The 10,254-nt window shown below is 41.8% G+C and overlaps 1 protein-coding gene across 4 annotated transcripts in view; it reads right to left on the reverse strand.

Annotated features, from left to right (window-relative positions):
* LOC110465466 overlaps positions 1–3,584 on the reverse strand; it is a 49,818-nt gene extending 46,234 nt beyond the window's left edge. For all 4 annotated transcript variants that reach the window (XM_021521299.1, XM_021521298.1, XM_021521300.1 and 1 more), the window contains exon 1: positions 3,470–3,584. The gene's annotated coding sequence lies outside the window, so the exon portion shown is untranslated. The remainder of the gene's footprint in view (positions 1–3,469) is intronic.
* Positions 3,585–10,254: the final 6,670 nt, after the last annotated feature.

Consider the following 10,254-nt stretch of genomic DNA (forward strand, 5'->3'; position numbering starts at 1 on the left):
ATATTAAAGTATTGCAAAGCAATCCAGGCATTAATTCAGTTGTTTTTTAATCAATGAGTCACATGTGTCCATTTTACTGTACTTCAGGAAACCGGCTATCTATTTCACTACTGTGAATTTTTTCAAGAACGATAACTCTTGCATGCAATTACTATGTGTATATGGTTTTATTATAAAATGTCAATTTTTAATCGTTTATAGATAATTAATTTTACACAATTTCAGCATTTATGAAATTGATATACATTAATGCAATACTAATCTATGTTAGTATTATTTTTTTTGACATTATTTTGCATTTTTTTTTTCAAAATTCACTCCTTTTTACATAAATTTCCATTTAAAATCCTTAAAATTCTGACAACCTATATTTTTTTTTCTGGCAGAACATTTTCTTTACTTCAAAGCAATATAACTACAAAATTTGAATAAATTCTATTGAGAAATGGCGACACAATCCTATTACCTTAACTGGTCTCGAGAAAGGAGAACCAGGTTGTAGCATCTATTATAACCAAGGGACTAACTCCCTCAGGACAGACCAACGAAACAGACTATCCTGGTATAATTGTCTCACATTGTCCAATTGAGATATTATTGCCCAATTGTGTATATATCACTATAGGGGAGGGGGGTCTCAACTGTTATTAGGCACCACCACTGGGGTTGGAATGAAGCCCCAAATGGATCTGGTATTTGTCCAATTATGTCAAGCATGGTATACTTCGGGGCTTTCAGAAAACTTTAAGGGTATGTTTTGACTCCCTGAAAACAAGCTTTGGTTTTAAAGAACAGGCCTAGGCCTATTTAACCTATTGTTGGATTCCAAAATTGGGGGAACATTCTAATTGATATCTGAAAAGGCTAAATTCAAAGTTATGACTCAAATTTCCCTTTAGGTCCAAGCCCTTGGGGTTGGGCTTGAATTCAGGATATATTATTCAGATGGATATCGTACCAGGTGAACTGGATTTGGGAAATGTAATGGCTATGCATATAATCCCCATTGCAGGTAGAGGGATAGGGAGTGTTAATTGTTTCAGACATTTGTTTTGTTATGGTCTTGTTCCATTTCAATCCAAATTTGATTTCCATGGTTTTAAATTTCTAAAAGGGATAATAAACATCTCCAATATTTACTATGAAAATATAGGGCAGCTTGTAGATTTTTTTTTTAATCTCTCTGTAGGTTTTTATTTTAAACATGATATTATTGTACATGTCTTTGTAACAGGACAACAAAAATACACGGCTTGACCGGGGTTCAAACCTGGGACTTCGAAACTCTAGACAGATGCTCTACAATTGAGCTACCTGGTCATTGACGCTACACCTGCATATATTCTGTTTAGAATTGCACGTGTGTACTTAAAATTATGGTAAGTACAGATAATCTGATAGCTGTTGTATTTAAAGGCTGAACTATTGTGTTGAACACCCTGCTGCATGTCCAACAATTACGAGGAAATGAATCAGTTGATATCTGTGTGAAATTCCTATTTACTTTTCAGACCAGAGTTACAGAATGCACAAAGACACACAACTATTGGATTATCTGGAGGTTTTTAATTCATCAAATTGATATATTTATCTTTCTCTTAGAATATTTTAATCATGAGTTGGTTGTACAAAATAATTTTTGTGGCGAAATTTCACTTTTTGACTCTTCTAATTTTAGAGAGAGACTCTCGATTTTGGACTGTACAATTTACATTTTTAACCAGTTAATTTTGAAACTACAGTATAACCTCGATGTATCGCCACCGTTGTACCCGCAAAACTCGCATACCGCCAACAATTACGTCAGAACCGATTTCCCCACACTTAAATGCACCCATTGTACCGCCAAACTCAGGAACCGCCATATGCCACAATGTTCTGAGAAAGGTCGTTCAACCCCTTTGTTGGCCCCAGACAACACTCAGTGTTCTCCCCAGGCTGTTTTTGCAGCATGGCACCATGCATGCTCCTATAATTTCTTGCCATGCTGCTATCCTAGATCTTCTCTGCTATATATTCATAGTAAATCTAAAGTCACCATGCTGCTTTGATTTTACATAGAGTGCTGCTTTAACAGAAACATTGAAATACCATGCTTCTTTCAAAACATTCTGGGGAGAACACTGCCACTGCCAGGCTCCATCAAAGAATTTTACCTATATCGTTGATTTCACAGTTGACTCAGCCCTGGGGGTCAGATTTAGATGTTGTAATTACGTATAGTACGTGTGTCTAATCAATTTACATCCGAATACAATTTACCATATTACCTCTGTCGGTTATTTATTCATTCATTCACATCATATGGCTTCTTCCTATCTTCCAAGATCTGCTTATTTTATCTGAGAGAACAACTCAATGTCATTTTTTAGAGTTGTTTTCCCTTGAGTGCCAGCATGTGGAATCTCCCTCGTGGACGTTTCAAGCAAGTATTGCAATTTGCAATTATGGGAATGTCATCTAATTATAGTGTTTATGCTGGGGTGAAAAGTGATACTCAATATTACAGAGCAACGGTAAATAATACCAAAATATAACCAGAATAATCTTATGCTGGGGTGAAAAGTGATATCTCAATATTACAGAGCAATGAAAATAATACCAATATTACCAGAATAATCTTATGCTGGGGTGAAAAGTGATACTCAATATTACAGAGCAACGGTAAATAATACCAATATTACCAGAATAATCTTATGCTGGGGTGAAAAGTGATATCTCAATATTACAGAGAAATGAAAATAATACCAATATAATACCAGAAGAATCACTGAACAATTAATTCTCAAACAGAATATTGTGAAGTTTCATATATATGGATAGCAAACGAAGTCATGAAAATTGATCAAAAAAGCTAAATGACATAGAATCTAATGGTAAAATGATTAAGGTGAATGACTTATGGCACGCGTCACTGTATGTACAATCTTTATTTTCAAAAGATGTGAATGTCATTAAATGTAATACATTATAAACGCATTTTTACCGAAATTATGTTTTGGTTTCATATCACGATAAAATGAGGCAAGAAAATATTTAGCTGACGGATTTGTCAACGCAGCCCAAATGTATTTTTAAACAGGAAACAACTTGGAAATTTGAAATCATATTACAGTGCTGTATCATAATCAATGATAATTAAGGGCCTACCTTAAATTTGTAAACAAACTGTGTCGAAATTCAATGGTCTATCTGACACAAATCCCCGTTAAAACAAGACCACGCAACCCACACCATATACCTCACACGTTCAAGGCAACACCAATAAACCAATAAATAAACATGAATAAGCTAATTGTCTGCCGACACCCTATTGTGCTAGGTTTGCTTGTAAGGGATCAGCAGCATTGATTTAGCCTACATGTAGCCCAACAGACAGTTATATCATGATATAGCGACTTGGTCCCTCATAATCTCGTGTCTGTGGGGTTGACTCAAGTCATTAGAATCATCATATGTTCTTTCTTACGTGTCAAGTTATCGCTGGCTCGTGATCTTCATAATTCACAGGTATACAGGGTCAGCGCCTCCCTTGTTTATCTTCTTAGTTTGATAGCTAGCAGAATCTATTTCCCCTCGGGGTCAAGGTCGGCTAACAGTAATTGACAAAGCGGACACAAATATATCCGGAAATGCAACAGGTGGTTGGGGAAGATAACCACATTGACTATTGATTTGTGTCGGAACGTCTACAGTGTATGGAACTACACTACTATCTAACAACATTTGAATAAATTAATTTGCTTCTACCCAATGTAAACACACGAACATGAATATATTTATTGTATGTAATATAGCTAGGTGTAGCTCATGAGTAGTTGTGACGTCGGGTTCAAACCATGGAATTCGTCCAAATCCGGGTATACGTCTCTGGTGGTATATATTTTAATTCAAATTAGAATTTTATAATTGTTTAGCGGTCTCGGTCAATAGGTCGCGGGAGAAGGACAGTACAAACTATTCATTAGACGTATATTACATTGACCTACTTTCCATTCAGAGACGTATAAAGCCAGAGATTGGAAACTACCTATAAGTCTTACCGGCGCGCACCCGAACCGGAAGCCGCCATATTGTATCGTATTTCCCCCGTTGACTTTTCGAGGCACCACTGACTGGGATGTCAGTGTGAAACTATGGAGTTGTTGTCCTTCACCAGAATTCTATTCACAAACAAGTATTCAAATGACTGTACACTGTACAAGAGTGCTCACAAATGGTTAGGGGCCGTGTTCAATATTTACATCCTATGGACTGGGGGGATAATGCTGCTACGACTGAGCATTAACCGCTGAAAATGTACACTACAGTACCAATACTAAAGGTCTCTTTACTTCGTTCGACAGTTCTTGTATCTAAGGAGACTTTGTAAGGGAATAATTCATCGGCTCAGGTCGCGAGAATGTTAACGTAACCATTTTCCTCATTTTTTTTTCAACATGGAAACCCCCCAGGAAATTTGGACCCCCCCCCCCCCCCCCCCCCCCACACACACACAGATAGGTCTCTGGATCCGCCACAGTCCTGGGAGACGTCACAGGCTCCCTGCACTTTCGGGTGACCACTGTCAAGCACAAGGTGGGTGAATAGTTCAGGATCTGAGGTCAGGGATGAGGCCTTACTGAGGAGTTCAATCCCGCCAAGTTTTCCTTTCACAGTTTGTCGTTCCTTGTCGAGTACCTTACATTTCCGCTATGAAGTGCTGTCTGGTTTCTGGCTCCAAGTTGCAGAGTTTGCAGGTCGGATCTACCTGAAATTGGTTGAATCAAGCCCTGTTACCTTGTAGCGTATACGTGCCTGTGAGGAGTCTAGCCTTGATTTCTGCAGGCTTGACGTCAAAGATTTTATGGACAATTCCCCTGTAGATCCTATGCACTTTTCCTGGTGTTAACAATTCACAGTTGCCGAACTTCCGCGAGGGTTTTGTTTCAGTCTCCTCCTTCCATGAAAGCCTGATACTATTGTTGATGGCTGTGTTAACTCTCTCGTTCCATTTTGTCTTGGATGGGGTGTTCTGGCGTAGGTCGTATGCATCAGGGAGTCCATACATTTTGAGTACTCTTCGGACTTTTGAGAAGAAGCTACTGGAGTTGAAGTCCTTCACTGCTAATTGTCTGGTTGCCACTTGGTATTCTATACTGTCTTCTTTAGTGATGATACCATAGAATAGAGTCAGGATGTTCCTATGGATTATAGTCTCAACTGGAGGTATCCCAAGGAGTGCTAGGGTCATGGCTGACGAGGATCTATCCGGGATATGCTGTATGTGGCGTAGTGATTTTCGCTGGAAGGCCTCCAGCAGCTTAACGTCTGTTGCCGTCAGGTTCAACGTCTCCAGGCCGTAGACTAGTCTCGGTACGACGTATGTGGACCACAATTTCGCTTTGATTTCCTGGGTCATTCCACCATTACCATGAAATCCAGCCCCCATTAGCGAGTAGGCCGTCCTCCTTTCTAGCTGTACTTTCTGTTGGATGTTGGGCTTGTTTTTGTTGTTCCTGGTAATTCCTAGGTACACATTTTCCTCCACAAGTCCTACTGGCTCGTTGTACAGCTTTAATCGAGAGTTTTGGTTGGTGTTGAACTGGATCATCTTACTCTTGAGGGGGTTGATATTGTATCTTGCCCGTCGTGTGTAGACATCTACGTAGTCCAGTAAAATGTGCATCTCCTCGCTGGATTTCGCCAGTAGAGCTGTATCGTCGGCACACGTCGTGTGTGGTATGGATATCGTACCTATGGAAGCACCCGGGAGCTCTTCCATATCTAGAAGGAGTGGATTGTTATACCTCTTGTAGTGCATTGTGGAGACTACCCTCCCCCCTGTCGTACTCCCTGCAGTATGGGAAAGCTATCTGATACCGAGCCCTGCCATTTCACTTTCGACGTTGCTTCGGTGTAGAGGTCCTTTACAATTAGCCAGTCTCCTCCCTGGAAACCATCCTGGTATAGTTGACGGAGCAGTACCTGGTGATCCACCACATCAAAGGCTTTCTGTGCGTCTAATGTTGTAAAAAGCAGGGGTGATTTCGTCGAGATAGCCTCCGTAATGCATTCTGTAACGAGTAGTGCAGAACTGAGTGATGAAGTTTTCCTGGTAAATCCGACTTGCAGTCGTGACTGTGTAGGGTCCATGATGGTAGCATGCCTGTAGTTGATGATGTGCTCGATGACTTTAAGGAGTACCGTGGTGACTGTTATTCCTCGGTAGTTGGAGGGATTTTGAGGATCACCCTTCTTGAAGACCGGTGTGATTGCCCCTTCTTTAAGAGAGGAGGGTATCTTCTTTCGTGCGAATATGATCTCTATGATCGATCTGATGTACTCCAGCAGGACATTTTTTCCATACTTGATGTGTTCGGTGGTAATTCCCATTACGTCGGCCGCTTTGTTGTTGTTTAACCTCCGGACTGCTCTTATCACTTCCTCCCTTGTCGGGCGAGCTATTTCTCCTTTCTGCGCCAGATGTTCCATCATTACCACATCCTAGACCACCAAGTCTTTAAAGACGTCGTCATATCTGGGGTTGTTGGTTGATGTGGCTAACCTTGAAAAATGGGTTGCCCAGCCGTTGGTTATCTCCTCCTTTGTGGAAAGCTCCGCTGAGTCTATCACCAGTACATTGGTTCTAGTGCTTTTCTGCTTTCGCTGTTTGTTTATGAGACTGTAGAAAGTTTTGCTGTCCCCTCTGTTGTCCATCATTGTTTGAAGAGTTTCCTGTCGGAGTTTTTGAGAGTGTTGTCGCTGTAGTTTTCTCAGTTCCTGTTTTGTCCGTTTTTTTCCTAACGGTGCCGATTGCTAGGATCTGTGGGTTTTCCAGCACTTTTCCACATCCATAATGCATGTTTTTTCTTCCTTGTCGCATCATGTATTTCCTCGCTCCATACTTTTCCTTTAGGGCGCGCTACAACTCTGATCTTTTTGTAGTTTGGTATACTCTCTGATGTAGCCTTTTCCAGAACACTCGACAGATGTTGGATGATCATTTCCATCTGTAGTTCGTTTTTGGGTCCCGTTGGGATTGGCTCGAGTGTCTCCCTAATAGATCTCAGGTAGGTGTCCTTATCACAGTTCGCCCATTTAGGTTTGCTGAACTGCATCGTCGCGGATAATTTGGTTTTCCTTACTTGAATATGTATCTCTGTAGAGATGGGGATGTGGTCCGATACATTCGTGGTAATCCCTTGATCTGGTTTCACATCTCCTGTACTACTCCGTGCTTTACCGTTGCAGAGGATATAATCGATTTCGGCCTCGTCCTTCTGGTTCACATGGAAAAAAGTCGGCATACCCTTCTGCGATGATAGGAGCTCATTCTTGTTGACAAATTCTGTCAGGAGTTTGTCTCTGTCGTTGTTTGTGAAGCATTGAAGTCGCTTCACACGTATACCGCATGAGTACTTTGTTGATTATTTCTTGTAGTTCATCAAGAGTATCGATAAAATCCTGAGAGGTTGTATTTCCTCGAGATGGCATGTATACTGAGACTATACATAGGGGTGTTGGCAGTTCAATCTCAAGCACAACCATTCGGTTCCCTCCGTCCGGATGTTTCGTCACCTTAGCATCAATGTCATTGTGGTATAGTATGGAGACCCCTCCGTAGCCTCTGGTCACCTGGATTGGTGGTATAGGGTCTGAGGAGTCTACCGACTTGCTGTGTGCCGAGTGACTGGGGGCGAGGGAGTTTAGCTTGTCTAATTGGAAATCAAAGAGCCAATGTTCCTGTATGCACGAAATATCGGTGGTTTTTAACAAGTCATCCACGAACAGTTGGTTTGATTGTATGTTCTTAACATTCAAGGAAGCTAGAACGACTGGTTCTTCAACCGGACTTTTAGAGGGTGGCCTCTACATAAAAAAGGATTCTTGGAGGTTTGCTCTTCGTCTCCTCATCCGAGTAATTATGGGCCTTCTTTATTCTGTGTGCTATCTCCTGCTGGTTAGTTTCTCTTCTCCTTTGAGGTGTCCTTGCTCGAAACCAAATCGGGCAATCTCTTTGAGGTGTCGTGGTCATTTCCACATTTACTTTCATCCTGATTGTCAATCTCCAGGTTGTACAGTGGAGGTCCTGTTCTGAATATTGCGTCCTCCGAACTTGTAGGGGTCGGGACGTGGTTTATAGTGGTTTTATGGTTTGGTTTTTCTCTTCTATTCGGCCGCTCTGACGTGTGATGACGTTTATCAGTGAGGTTTGGCATCGTTCTCTCAGGCTGGTTGTTTCCTCGATTTTTTGGGGGTTGATACAGGGTCCATGCGTTAAGTTTTGGTGGTGGGATGTGTAGAGGGATTGGCTGGATGCAGTTGGGTTGTAGATTATGCTGTTCGAATGGGGCAGGAGGTACTGGAGTCCAGTTATGCAGCTGGAGAGGGTAGTACCCAGTGTTCATGGGGTGGGTCCTGAATGGACCAGCTGGATGCGCGGAAGGATTCTGGGTGGCTATATGCTGTTCTAGGTTGTAGATTCAGGATCTCAGTTGTTCCATTTCCAGCGCCTGTAGCCTTTGCCTTACATCATCAAGTTGATCGCATCCATGCAAGTTGGTAACGTTCCTATGCATTGTATCCTCCTGTCTTACACTTTGGCGCTCCTGTACATGTATGCCTCCCAGTTTGGATAGGCGGTTGGAATTCTCAAGATCTTTAATTTTGTTCTCTAGTGTAGTGTTTATGCTGCTGGCAAGGTTCCGGAGTCGGCTTTGTTCTTCTCTTCCTAATCGGTTTGGGCGAGTCGGCTATTTTACTAAGCTTGGCTTGGCTCTGTTCTTTCTTTGCTGTTTCGTCATTCCAAAGTCCTTGCGCTGTTTCCTTTAGTTCAGTTTGGTTGGTGTGTGTGTTTCCACTCAGTTTCTCAGGCTCATGTCTGTTCCTTTCTTTTACCCTTGTGATGCTGTCGTCTGGTACAGTATGGGGTTCTGGTTCGTCGGCTGTGTTTATCTCTGCTCCAAAATCTATCTCATCGTGAGTCGATTCCAGAATGTCGCCTTCATCGTGCCTCATCTGGTCTGTTTCTTCCTTCAATAACCTATTTATAGAATGGGAAGTGAACGGACATAGTTGTCTGCAGGAAAGACAGGTGTACTCCACCTCGTCTCCGTCGTAAAAGGCTACCAGGTGTGGGTCAATTTCTCGCACTCATAATGATACCAGATCTGACATCGATCACATTCGATTCCCTCGTTTGTGTATGTGTTGCATATCCGGCATACTTCTCGGTCAACGGTTTCGGACGATACACCGGAGATATGGCTTAAGTCACACCGAGTTTGTGTGATTACTAGATCTGACGCTGGTATGTCTCTTGCAAGATCCTCCTCGTCTATTCCTGTGAGGTCAGCTATGCTTCCTCCATCTGTTTCCCCATACGTGTAGCTCTTTGCATATACACAGAGGATGTTGTAGGGTTATCCTTGATGTTTTCTATGATGATGGGGAGGATTTCGTCATGAAAGATATTTGCTTGTCTTCCATTAATGAGAAGAGAACGCTGCGTGTTGTATAAGTTTATTGTGAACTTCAGTCTTTGACCCGGCTTCCCAGTTATCAGTCTATTCATTACTCTAATTATGGTTGCAGGGAAATTCCCACGTTTATCCATAGAGGCGTCGAACACAGTCGCAGCCTGGAAGCGCTCCATAAAGTGATTGTCGCTTAGAGAGCGTTCCATCTCGTTTCTCAGGAGGTCGTAGGACTCAAGATTACATTCGATTTTATACTGCCTGCCCCCGTCCTTGAGAATGATGTTCAAAAAATTACGATTTGAGGCACTCCTTTGTTTGGCCCGAGTTCTGTCATCATTTGGTGAGTAGTCTTTAAATCTAGTATTGGCTCTTGTGCCCCTGCTTTCTCTAGCAGCCGTTTCCTCTATCTCTCGGGAGACCCTAGCTACCAAGGAAGTTGGACTGTTCCTCAGCGAGTGTGAATCCATCATGTCCGAAAAAAGCCGCACACACAAGACCGCGGATATGTAAGATTCGGACAATTTCTTCAACTAACAGATAGATTTAAAAGTCTTAAAAATCATGGGATGGGTTGATAGAATAAAAAGATTTCGTATTCATAGTTTTGAGTCCGCCATTTTGGATTTGACCGGCAGTGCGGGCATACGTATAAAAGTCTAGAATAAGGTGGCGGTATGGGCTAAAAAATGTTCTAAAAGTCATATAAAAGAGAGCTGCACTCTTGCACAATAAAATGAAAGTTCAAGTAAAATACGGCTAAGAAGATTTCGAATTCAAAGTTTTGGGTGGGGGG

Source organism: Mizuhopecten yessoensis, unplaced genomic scaffold (genome assembly GCF_002113885.1).
Source record: "Mizuhopecten yessoensis strain PY_sf001 unplaced genomic scaffold, ASM211388v2 scaffold11081, whole genome shotgun sequence".
NCBI classification, from domain to species: domain Eukaryota; kingdom Metazoa; phylum Mollusca; class Bivalvia; order Pectinida; family Pectinidae; genus Mizuhopecten; species Mizuhopecten yessoensis.